Raw genomic sequence first — 14,106 nt, 5'->3', positions numbered from 1 at the left:
CATCCTAAGTAGGTTAAATTTTGTACCTGGTCTAATATCATATATTAATATTACTACCTATGTCCTCAGTATAAAGAAATTAAAAAATATATATGAGCCGTTCAGAGCAAAAGTGGTGTAAGTCAAAATTGGGTAATGAGGTTTAAAGTAAAAATTCTGTAAAATACAGCGCAAAGTAGCAGTTAATAAGTCCTTCGTGCTATCCACCGACTACTAATAGTTTAAATAAATTCAATATTAATTGCTACTTTGCGCTGTATTTTACAGATTGTTTACTTTAACCTCATTACCCATTTTTGACTTACACCACTTCTGCTCTGAACGGCTAATGTACTTATTCTGCACCTTTCTGGGATAAATTCACTCCTAGATACAGAATATAAAGAACACCCGAGAATTTAGCAGAAATTGTTGTACTTAAACTTCGTTATGCTAAATATCACTTCTTGGATGTCACTAATGTTGAAATCTTGTAGGTAATTATGCAAAGATTTTGAATTCTAATTTCTAGAATATCATAATAGGTTTTATATTTTCTGAAATGAGACAAAAAAAGAAGTAAATCGAAAATGATGGGGCACACGGATACTCGATCTGATCTACCTCTGAGCTATACCACCGCCTGATTTTAGTGTGATAAAGTTTCTCTATTACAATAATGGAGAATGCAGTAGCGGAGAAGTTGGAAGAATTGTTTGATACCAGCAAGGACGGACATGTATGAAAATAGTGTTCGACACGCATGTTAAAATTGTTTTATTTTGTTTGCAGGATTGCTGCAATCAGCCTGCGGGCTCGTTTCGCAAATATTCCTACTTAGAAAATAAAATGTCGTATTTGACGCTTGTGTCGTAAATAACTATTTTTGAACCATCACAACACGTTCTTATTAAACATGAGAAAGTAGCAGGTTATGCTCATGGAATTCGCTGCCGCTGGAAATCAGGGGTAGTCTTAGTCCCCAGTTGTTTAAAATTAGGTTGTTTAGAAATATTTTCAAAGCACAGAACTAGTTTTTAGGTATAATTTTTATTTTTTATTATTATTACTATTATTATTATTATTATTATTATTATTATTATTATTATTATTATTATTATTATTTTACACAGTCATTACTTTATTTTTCTAAAAACACTAATATCTAGGTAATTGTCATTGTCTCAATGTAACACGTGCTGTGCTGATCATACTAATTGTACTATTCCTTTAGTTGTGAGATTATATTCATATGTATTAATTCTTTTTTTTTCTTTCTTTCAACTTAATACTTGTATACTAGAATGTATTTTTCTGTTTGTGATTATGTATTCAGTCTTTTTTTATTTTATTACATATATATTTTTTTTATTATTGTTATTTCAAAGTTAATACTGATTGTGTATATGTATTCAATCTCTCTTTTCTACTTAATTATGTTTATTATTATTTTTAAGTTCATATTTGTATACCGGTATGTATTTTTTCTGTATGTGATTTGATCCTGGTTGAGTGGAAGAAAAGGCCTGGTGGCCTTAACTCTGCCAGGGAAAATAAAACTATTATTATTATTATTATTATTATTATTATTATTATTATTATTATTATTATTATTATTATTATTGTTATTATTATTATTGTTATTATGCAGTAGGAATTCATTGTCCTTGGCTTGAACCCGTAATCGTCGTATTCAGTGGTGAGCACGAAAATCATTCGACCACCGAAGTTGACTAAGATTTGTAATTCTTCACAATTGGAGCGTATTTAATGAAACAGTTTCCGAAAACTTTACACACAATTCTATACTCAGGCTGTCATCCGTGTGATGAATAAATGGTGTTGTCATTGATGATTCTTTACACCAGGTAGAGAAGGTCGAATGAACATTTCCTCAACAAATCAGCAAATATATTACACGCTAGGATAAGTCTTTGTATGGTTTTATTTTTCGTTCTTGCTAAGCTGACAGAATGGGGCCTCTTTTATCTGTTGGCAAATTGTACAGTGACTTGTGTGAAAAATGGATTTATTTACAATGGTCTCCCTGTTGTGTATAGTATTATTTTTCTTACGACCGCCACCTGGATCCCAACAAAATGCCGGGCTTGCTGTTGGGCTGGGGTTTTTAGTCGACCTGTCACAGGATTTGAAACTTTATTTGAAAGAATTCATTATTAGACTGCTGGTCATTTTCTTTTGTGACACCTCGTCTTTTACTCTAGTCCTCCACCTCTTTCTCTCTCTTTTTTTTTTTTTTTAGGGTAAATGTTACGCTACGACTTCAGAGCTGTAAAGCTATAAGCAAAGAAGACCGCTGAGGCTGTTTCCTTACCTCACCACCGCTCTGAGGTTCGACAGCTTAAATAGTTTTCCCTCACTGATTTTGTATAAAACGGAGGGTCCTTTGTGAGCCTATGCCAGCTTGATAAAAGAAAATTCGGCAAAGGAATTATACTGCAGAATGTTATTTCGAAGAATACCAGTATAAAGTATGGCCGGTTTGAATTTACAAATGTCAATAATGTAGTGCTTTAGTTGTTTTTTCTGGATAAGTGATTATTTTCGTGTATTATTACAACACTGTCCTTCCATTATTAATAGGCCTACTACCACTATTACTACTACTACTTCCACCAAGTAGCTGCTATTCCTCCTTACTTACAAATGGCTTTTTAGAGGAAGTTCACTGTCGCCCTTACATAAGCCCGCCATCGGTAATAATAATGCTTTATTTTGTCTAGCAGAATTAAGGCCGTGTGTTATGTCCTGTATTATTAATGTTTATATATTTTTCTTTATTTCTTTATTGAATATATAATATAATATACAAGATATAGGCCTACAAGTTTTATAGTGAAATTACTAGGCCTGCGTTTCATCTGAATTGGTTTATTGGTCGACAAAAGAAATAACTAGGTATCCTATTGATTTATACAAGAAAGTAAATCTGTCACGCTAAGTAATCACCATAATTACGTGTCTGTTCCGTTGCTAAGCATCTGACGTCAGATGTTGACATTTTTCGTAACATTTTATTCATTTGGCATTCGTGCATAAACATTTGACGTTAAAATAGCGAGAGAAACGAAAAAAAAATAGTGTGAAGCAAATAAATATACAAGTGAGAAAAGGGGAAAAGGATGATATTTATTATTTATTTATTTAGCTTATTATTTATTGGTTTATTTATTCCTTCATTTTCCATTTATTTATCTATTTACTTATTTGTTTGTTTATTTATTTGTTTATTTATTTACTTATTAATTTATTTGATTACTTTTTTGCTTATTCATTTATTCATTCATTATTTATTTATTTATTCATTCATTCGTTATTTATTTATTCATTCGTTCATTCATTCATTCCCTCTTTATTTATCTATTTGTTTATTTATTTATTCTCTTTATTTATTTATTTATTTATTTATTTATTTATTTATTTATTTATTTATTTATTTATTTATTTATGTATTTATTCATTCCTTCGTTCGCTGTTTTCGTTCGTTCGTTCGTTCGTTCGTTCGTTCATTCAATCATTCATTCATTCATTTAATCACTCGTTTGTTCGTTCCTTCATTCATTGATTCGTTCCTTCGTTCGATCGTTCGTTGCTTCGTACGTTCTTTCGTTCATTTATTCCTTAGCTCATTATTTATTTATTTATTCATTCATTCATTCTTTCCTTCGTTCATTCATTCATTCATTCCCTATTTACTTATTCGTTCCTTCGTTCGCTGTTTTCGTTCGTTCGTTCATTCATTCACTCATTTGCTCAATCGTTTGTTCGTTCCTTCATTCAATGATTCGTTCCTTCGTTCGATCGCTCGTTGCTTCCTACGTTATTTCGTTCATTCATTCATTCACTTTGGTTCGTTTTCGTTCCTTCATTCATTCATTCATTCATTCATTCGTTCGTTCGTTCTCGTTTCTCCATTAATTCATCCGTTTGTTTTCGTTCCGTCATTCATGCGTTCGTTTTCGTTCCTTTATTAATTCATTAATTAATTCATTCATTCGTTCGTTTTCGTTCATTCATTCATTCGTTCGTTTTCGTTCTTCCATTCATTCATTCATTCATTCATTCATTCATTCATTCATTCATTCATTCATTCATTCATTCATTCACTATAAGTACGATTTTTGTTTCCTCTATAGCCTACATCGAAGACAAACCTGCTGTCATTTGCTGAAGGCTGAGATAACGCAATGCTTGGAGACTTTCTTTAGTATTTAAAATTAGCTGATTAATTTCTGTCAAGCGGCTTTCTTATTCGGTTTGGTTTTCTCACCTATGACGAAGAAAGACGTCACTTGATGCAATGTGTCTAGACAGCTGAGAAGAGCTAACAAAGGAGTTTGTACATGTTTCCGTTTATTGTGCAACTGCTGCCAGGTTAAGAAAACTGCAAGCTGATGACATTTGTAGTGAAAGTGTAAATCCGAGTCGGATTATCGCTGCAGCCTGGGAAAATCGGTATCGCCATGAGTGCACTTACACAACAATACACTTCCCTTCCTGCTGTGTCTGAATTGTAATTCCGTCATCCTTCGCTTGCTTGCCCATTATGTATGTTACTTCTAACAATTCTGCTTGCATTGTCATATTCCCGACAGGATAAATAATTAAAACACACCGTCGTGTAGCTTATACGTGGAAAAGCGACCTAATCTTGGAGCCATTGTATTCTGCAGACAATTGATAAGTTTTACACACAAATGCATGTAGACTAACTTGATAAGACCTTCGAGCTAAATTGAAATATGTGGCTTAGACAGGCCTAATAATTATCATAATAGCCCATTAATTACGTAAAATACCGAAAACACTTTACAAGAATATTGTTAGAGGTAGAATTTGTTGCTTATTTTGCTTTAAGCTATTCAGTAGCTTGTCGTCTCAAACAAACGACCATTATTCATAAAATAACGTCGTCGTTCAGACACAACTTGTATAGAGAAAGTGGAAGTAATTTGATATTTTTAAAGACCTGGTCAATGTAACACTGTGCGTCAAATTATTTTTAAGGTAAGTACCACTTTCAGTATTTTCAAAAATTGTAAGAACCTTTTACGTGACTGATTAATAGCCGATGACAGTTTATAGATAATAAAAAAAAATATATGTTTAAAAGTAAACACAAACTGCTAAAGTCTCCTTTGCATGTGTTTGTATAGATCTAATTAGATTTTGTATCTTTAGAAATTGACACCCATATAATATTAAGTTAACAATTACGTATTTTAGACTCCCTTTATAATAAGAGTTGAGACATTGGATGGTCTCTTTCTCATTGCCTGAAACTAGTTATTATGGCCTCCATTAATTTATTAATAAGTAAATTTAATCACACACAAATAATACTAATTAATAATAATTGGTTCCATGAAATACTTTACAAAGTCCTTTTTTCTCTAACAAAATTATGTTCCATTTTACATTAAAAAAAAAGCATGAAATCTTTATCTGATTGCAACATCAATTAAAATAACTTAGATAATGATCTGATATGATTGAATGACTATAAAATGGGGAAATAAATCATCTACGAGGAGTAAAACCTTGGATATTGTATATAGATACTAAACAGATTTGGTACAGAATTATACAGGGTGATTCACGAAGGTTTACCGTCCCTACGGAGCTTATTTCCGAAGACTTTCTGAGCAAGAAAGTAGTATAAACATTTGTCCTAATCTCAATATTTTCATAATTACATTAATTTGAAATTGTTTGTAAAATACCATTATTCTTGAGTTTTAAGGGTAAAAGAATATTACAGATAAAGAACGAACTATTTAGGAGTATCATTTCTTTAATTAGTTAGTATTCTGAAGCTAAAAATGTGTTGTGAATTTCAGTGTTGTTTCGTACAGATTTTTTATTTCGATTTTTAACTACAGAATTACATTTTCTTATGCATTTATCACAAAAATTGTTACAAATCAAGCCAATCCTGTAAATTCTTCACGATTGTACATTAGGATGCATAATTAAACAGTAAAGATTCAAGTTCGTTCAATTCATAATTCATTCATTCCTTCATTCAATTAATTCAATAATGCTATCAACCAATCATTCAATAATTGTATCAATCAATCATTCAATAATTCAATTAATTCAGTTCAATCAATCATTCAATTCATTGTCACTCAATTCATTCACTCGTTTAATTCAGTCCCACGTTTAATTCACACATTCAATTCATTTATCCATTAAATTTATTCACTTATCCAGATAATCAGTCATTCAAGTCATTGTAACAATTTTTGTGATAAGAGCGTAAGAAAGATGTCATTTTTAGTTAAAAATTGAAACACAAAATCTGTACAAAGCAACTGACAACACATTTTAAGCTTCAGAACACTAGCCAATTAAAGAAATGATACTTCTAAATAGTTCATTCCCTATTTGTGATATTTTTTTACCCTTAAAACTAAAGAAATAAGGTATATTACAAACAACTTCAAATTAGTGTAACTTTAAAAATATTGAGATTAGGACAAATGTTTATATCACATTTTTTGCTCAGAATATCTTTGGAAATAAGCTCCGTAAGTGATAGTAAATCCTTGTGAATCACTCTGTATAATATATCGTCCCTCTTCCAGAAGCGAACTAGCGAAATCGACAAATTAGCGAACCTGCACTCAAGGTACATATTGTACTATTTAAATTACTTAGGCCTGCCTACTTACTTACTTACAAATGGCTTTTAAGAAACCCGAGGTTCATTGCTGCCCCATATAAGCCTAATATCGGTCCATATCCTGAGCAAAATTATTCCAGTCTCTACCATCATATCCCACCTCCCTCAAATCTATTTTTATATTATCCCCCCATCTACGTCTCCGCCTCCCCAAAGGTCTCTTTTCCTCCGGCCTTCCAATTAACACTCTATATGGATTTCTGAATTCGCCCATACATGCTACATGCCCTGCCCATCTCAAACGTCTGGATTTAATATTTGTGATTAGGCCTATGTCAGGTGAAGAATGCAATTCGTGCAGTTTTGCGTCGGGTAACTTTCTCCATTCTCTTGTAACTCATCTCTCTTAGCCCCAAATATTTTTCTAAGCACCTTATTCTCGAACACCCTTAGTCTCTGTTCCCCTCTCAAAGTGAGAGTCCAAGTTTCACAGCCATACAGAACAACCGGTAATATAACTGTTTTATAAATTCTAACTTGCAGATTTTTTGACAGCAGACTGGACGATAAAGCTTTTAAACTGAATAACATCAGGCATTTCCCATATTTATTCTGTGTTTAATTTCCTCCCGAGTATTATTTATATTTGTTACGTTGCTCCCAGGTATTTGAATTTTTCCACCTCTTCAAAGGATAAATTTCAAATTTTGTATTTCCATTTCGTACAATATTCTGGTCACAAGACATAATCATATACTCTGTCTTTTCGGGATTTACTTCCAAACCCATATCTTTACTTGCTTCAAGTTCAATTTCCGTATTTTCCCTAATCGTTAGTGGATTTTCTCCTAACATATTCACGTCATCCGCATAGACAAGCAGCTGATGTAACCTATTCAATTTCAAACCCTCTCTGTTATCCTGGACTTTCCTAATAGCATACTCTAGATTAGAGCAAAGCTTATTTTGAGGTTTCGTAACAAGCTGTTTTTTACGGTGATTGGTTTGTTAGGCCTTCGCCTAACCCCCAAGCTGGAGGACCATCCCTCATCGGCTGACCGCTACTGCTTATTCAATATATTCACAGCTACCCGTCCATATCTGGAGGCCGTCTCCTCGATATTATTATTATTATTATTATTATTATTATTATTATTATTATTATTATTATTATTATTATTATTATTATTATTATTATGTCAAATTTACTCGTGGCACTTGAACTTCTGATGAGATTGATATATTGTGCCTTTTTCACATTTATTATTGGATAGCATATCTGACAGCCACGTATAGTGATGGAAGTTGGACGCACTTTTCGCACAAAATGATGTGTAGTTATAATTAGAGTACATATCAGTGGAAAAACCGATAAGTGAAAACATTCGAGCTAGCGGCGTGGCTCAGTCGATTAAGGCGCTTGCCTGCCAATCTGAAGTTACGCTCGGACGCGGGTTCGATCCCCGCTTGGGCTGATTACCTGGTTGAGTTTTTTCCGAGGTTTTCCCCAACCGTAAGGTGAATGCCAGGTAATCTATGGCGAATCCTCGGCCTCATCTCGCCAAATACCATCTCGCTATCACCAATCTCATCGACGCTAAATAACCTCGTAGTTGATACAGCGACGTTAAATAACCAACTAAAAAAAAAAAAAGAAAACATTCGACGTGTGACCTTTTCGAAATTGCATATTCAATTTAATGTAAGAGTTCAGGCAGTGAACATACTCCTCATTGGTTGGATCCAATCATTACGTCCAAAAACATACAATTAATAAATCTAAGTACACATATAGTGTATACTCAAAAATGAATTGAGTCAATGAAATAATAAATCCCTCATTATCTGTAATGTTTGGACTTTAAAAGCTCTTCTATAATGAGAGCTGAGACTCTATATGGTCTCTGAACCCATCAAGTATTAAAATATGTAGCTTAATGATTTGTTAACAATGAATGACTATAAATTGGGAAAACAGATATCCTATAAGAAGTAAAACTGTAGGCAATATATTGTATATAGATATAAAATAAATTTGATACATAGGTTTATAATACATTATATTACTTTATAATATAATTTATTACAACTAATTTATCATTGAGCAATAAGGAAAGCCTGTTAACTTACAAGAAGCAAAGCCATTGTAACTGCTTAATGGATTATGCAACAAGGTAGATAATGTTTAGATTCTGTGTTTTAACTCTTATAATTATTCAATTATGATCGAGAAAGTGTAAAATATATCAATTTGCTACGCTCCTAATGTAAAAAATAAGAAGTGCATTGAGGGTACCATAGAATAATCACGCAGTCTAAGTAAAGCAGAGTATCGGATGTTCTCCGGTAAGGTTGATCGGAAACAGTCGAACTGTGTTCTCAGCGTAGTCAAGGTCGGTAGTCGCTCATGATAGCTGAAACCGGTTTCGTACTCAGTTGAGTTTGTTATGTGGGGGTTGTTAGACAAGTTTATTGCTATGTGTGTGGTTCATAGTGTAATATTATGTAATATGATGAAAATTCGACATAATTTAGAACAAGGGGTATTCATTTATGATAGTTACGTGAAAAAAACTTTCTTATGAACCTTGCAAGTAGAAATTTCGTTCATTACGTGAACTGTTCGGCGAGTGAATAATTAACAAGGGTTTTTGGCCTTCTATATCTTTGAACGTACAGTGACTTTTATTTGTGGACTACCCTTCGTCAAGCGAGTTTTATAGCACAGCAAAATGAACTTCACGCAATATTTTCAATAGGAGTGATACATGTTTAAGAGCAGAAGATGAACACTTCGATCGTCTGGTATAGTGGTGAGTACCATTTGATTATTTGTAATAAATAATTAAAGTAAGTACATCTTATCAAAAAATAACATCAGGGAGCGCAGCGATTTGCCGACAGCAAAATACATGCCGGATCAGTCTGGCTGGTGAAGATTAATTACAATACCTTTCCAAGGACTCGTGACTTGAACATCTTACAGCAAATTAGCAGCTGGATGCTCTTATTGGAGAACGGGTAAATAAACATGTAAGATTGCAGAATTAATCACTTTTATTTCCTTGTATGTGAATTAACAATATAAAGTGTTGTTATGGTGTAAAATCGCGTTAGAGTTTAACGGAAATGAACCTACACGTTTTCTGTTATTTTTTTTCGAAAGTGATGATAGAAAGGCACACTGCGTGGATTGAGTCTGCATAAAGACGGGATATAAATAAATAAAGAAATAGATAAACAGATAAGCAAATAAACAAATAAATAACTAAATTAAATAAATATATAAATGCATGAGTGAATAAATAAAAAATCGAATGAATTAAGTGGATGACTAAATGAATTAACTGAATGAATTGAATGAATGAGTTAAGTGAATGAGTAAAATGAACGAATGACTTGAATGACTGATTAAATGGAGGAATGAATTGAATGAGTGAATTAAACGAGGGACTGAATTAAACGAGTGAATGAATTCAATGACTGAATGAATTGAATGACTGAATTGAATAATTGATTGAATTGAATGATTGAATAATTGATTGATAGAATTATTGAATGATTGATTAATAAAATTATTGAATGAACGAATTAATTATGAATTGAACGAATGAATTCATTAATTGAATTACTGAATGAATTTGATCACTGAATGAATTAACTAATTAATTGAATGAAGGAATGAGTGAATTAAATGAAGAAAATAATGAATTGAATGAAGGAATTAGTGAATTGAATAAAGGAATGAGTGAATTGAGTAGAAAAAAGGAATGAGACAATTGCATGAAGGAATGAATGAATGAATGAGTAAATGAATGAATTGATTTATCGAATTTTTGGTCAAGTAGAAAAACTGTTTTTTAGGAAAATACACATCTCTTATCCACAAATTTATAGCACTATTTTTGGTCCAGAGAATATGTTAGTCTTAACGCAAAGAAGGCCTAAGAACCGTAAGCTTTAACCATTGCACGGTGAGGGTGAACGAAGTTTTACGAAATGAATGAATGTATGAATGAATAAGCAAATAAGTAAATAGACTTAAATAAGTTAATATAATAAAAAAATAAATAGACTAAGTAAATTAATAAATAAGAATAATTAAATAAATAAACAAATACTGTAAGTAAATGAATACCTAAATAAATAAACTAAGTAAATAAGTAAATAAACATACTGAGTAAATAATTTAATAGAACAAAACATATACGAATGGATAATATTTAATAAACTACTTTGCTTCCGTCTGAGATTCGCATTGTTTGTATCGGAGAATGAAAGTTGTAAGTTGTTAAGGATCACGAAGTTTTGAAGCCGTTCTCTAGATGAATAATGTTGAAGGCGGGGTTAATATTACCCGCTAGAAGTTTCGTTCCTGAAGCAAGATATTTGCTCTTGCGATTTGCTAATTCTTTTAAGGGGGTGAGTGAGATAGAGTGGAACTGTGTAGCCTCTTGCAGTCTTACTAGTTAGTCCCATTTGCCAGTGTTTCCAATTACAGCTTAGAAGTCAAGCTGAGTCTGCCCACGGAAAAGAGCCATCGTAGAATTGTCTACTTCTTCTTATGCCACCAAGTAGTAGATAACTTCTTATTACAGGCAGAGAATGCTTTTATACGTACGTTAAGCCTATCTTGTGCTTCTCGTTTTCTCTTTTTTCACGTTGCCGTGGTAAAACAGTCTATGTTATATATTTTTTGTTCGTTTTAAGGCTTTAAATGTTAATTAGAAGTGGAGCTATAATTTTTAGTAAATGACTTTTATGGATATGTAAGAAAGTAAGTTATTTCCTTCCTTGCAAAATGGGATGTCCCAGAATATTCTCTGCTTTTATAATGGCCTTCGAGTACAATACGATGGGTGATATAATAACTCTGTTAAACAATTAAAAGTTATGGTTCTTGGGATTTAAAAACTAAGAAAGAAATGCAGGAATCTTATTAAATACTGGACACATTAAAACTGTAATTTCTTGAGATTGATGACGGATATTTTTTCTGCAAGCGTTGGCACAGGAAATGGGGTACTGCCTTCACTGTAACATCGCAAGTAGAAATAAGAATTGTTCCCTTTCGTCTTCCCCTCTAGATTTGGGATTACTTCAACCATCGCTAGAAATTCACGAGTAGCAAAATAAACTTTTAAAATCGGATCCGATGCGAAGTAGAGTTAAAATGGGAGTTCTACTTTATAATTTCTTTAAAATTATCCTCCCTACAGAGGATTGAAATAATCAAAACATCGCTTCCAATTCTTCATTTATATTAATATGGCGACTTTTAAATCACGTTACAAAAAGATTGGCCTATATTAAAATATACACCTGAAATAATTTTCAATTGTATTTTTCAACGTTGAATGACGCTGTTCAAGGGTTACTAGGATGAAACGATAGATTTTCGCGTCATGGCTATCGGAAGTAAAATGAAGAAGTAAACTTGCGAATTCGAAATGAGGCAGTAGAACAAGTGAACAGATTCAAATACTTGGGGTGTACAGCGCATGCATTATGTCCAGACACTTCCCCACTCTTACTACAGAGGTGCGTACGAGATCGGGTGAGTCTACTTACGAATTATAGGGGAATGGGTTAGTATTTGCCTTGAACTCAGTAGACACACGCCCGAGCTTTCCTTCTACTCCTACCCCCTCCACAGAAACGTTCCCGTACTGCACATCGCGAGTGTCTTGATAAAATTCATGAGCTGTACTGTAAGTAGTAACATGAACAGCTGCCAGGAAGTCAAAAGGAGAATAGCAATGGCAATGGAAACTTTTGATAGAAAAAGGAGCATCTTCTGCAGACCTCTGGAATAATAACTAAGGATGAGACTAGTGAGGTGCTTTGTTTTGGATTGAGGCATTGTATGGGGCAGAAACATGAACAATACGACAAAGTGAAGAGAAGCGACTAGAAGCATTTGAAATGTAGATATGAGGAAGAACGAAGCGTATGAAATGGACAGACAGAATAAGAAATGAAGCTGTGTTGGAAAGAGTGGGTGAAGAAATAATGATGCTGAAATTTATCAGGAAGAGGAAAAGGAATTGGCTGGGGCACTGGTTGAGAAAAAACTGCCTACTGAAGGATGCACTGGAAGAAATGGTGAACGGGAGAAGATTTCATGGCAGAAGAAAATAGCAGATGTTGTTGTTGAGTCAAATGCCCGAAGATCGGTCTGAACATCACAAATGATACCAATTATGAGCAGGGGCAGTCCGTCCTTATGTGCTACAGCACAATGATAATTTTTGCTCAAGTAAAGTGTTTGCAATACCATAGTATTTGATCTGCCATTTGACAATTTCCCGTGGTTATGTTCATGACGCGTTATAGAGTGTTTAGTCATCGCTCTTAGCTCTTTGGTGCCTCAGGGGGTTCGTTGTGCTACTCAAAACTTACATGAGAATGTAGACAGTTAATGCGCATGTGCGAAGCTGAAATAACTGCTCTGATTGGCTATTTTTACGCGGGGAAGTGCTGTAGCTTCAGCACAACACAGCTTGGAGATTGCAAAAGTAAAGCGTAAGGAAAGAATGCTTGTTTGTGGAGGAACTCGGAACTATGTACAATGTATTTGGTAATTCAAATGTTCGACTGCTGCTGCCATCTACCAGTTTTTTGAGGTTCCTCCTGAATCAATCAGCAAGCGACGGAAAATTGAATCCCAGAAAATTGATGCCAAGGAGGTATGTAACCGTATAATTCAGGAAACTACTCATCGTTTCCAATCTTTAAGCTACCTAGACGCAACAAAATTGTTAAACAGCGAATTTTTTGACAATTTTTTGCATAATTTTCCTGAACGCGAACTTGAAGTTGCTGTCAACAGCTATACTGTACTGAACAAAAGAATGTTAAAGACACAACTTGGAGTCATGGATAAATATATAATTATCCATGTTGGAGTTCTATACGAAAGATCCGACTTCCGAAATATAGATGGCTGTTCAATTGTTACAAAACACAGTCTCCAACAATTCACGGGATCCATTCTGTGAAGTAACGAAGTTGTTAAATATTTTGGTTACAACACCAATGACCACTGCTGAGCCAGAAAGATGTTTTGCTTGCTTGAAACGCATAAAAACGTTTTTAAGGAACACTATGTCCCAGGATCGCCTCACTGCTCTTGCAATACTGTCAATAGAAAAGAGTATAATGTCCAGGATGGAGGGATTTAACGTTTAACACCAGGGTATTTGACAAGTTCTGCAGTAGGAAGGAACTCCATATTTCGTCACTAGGCGAGTCTCAGATTAAGATAAATGCATATAAATGTATACAGTAAGCCGATATAGAGATTGTAGCACACTCATTATTTTGACCACCAGCCGCTACTGCTTATGAGGCAACTATGCCAGGACATAATAGGGTAGGTTGGCCAGTTGCTTTCCCTCTCCATTGCATACATTGCCGACTAGCTACATATTACACTAGTCAGACTTCAGATGTATACAAACAATTGTTTTTCCTCT

This window comes from Periplaneta americana, chromosome 7, assembly GCF_040183065.1.
Source record: "Periplaneta americana isolate PAMFEO1 chromosome 7, P.americana_PAMFEO1_priV1, whole genome shotgun sequence".
Classification (NCBI taxonomy): domain Eukaryota; kingdom Metazoa; phylum Arthropoda; class Insecta; order Blattodea; family Blattidae; genus Periplaneta; species Periplaneta americana.
This window is presented reverse-complemented; position numbering follows the sequence as displayed.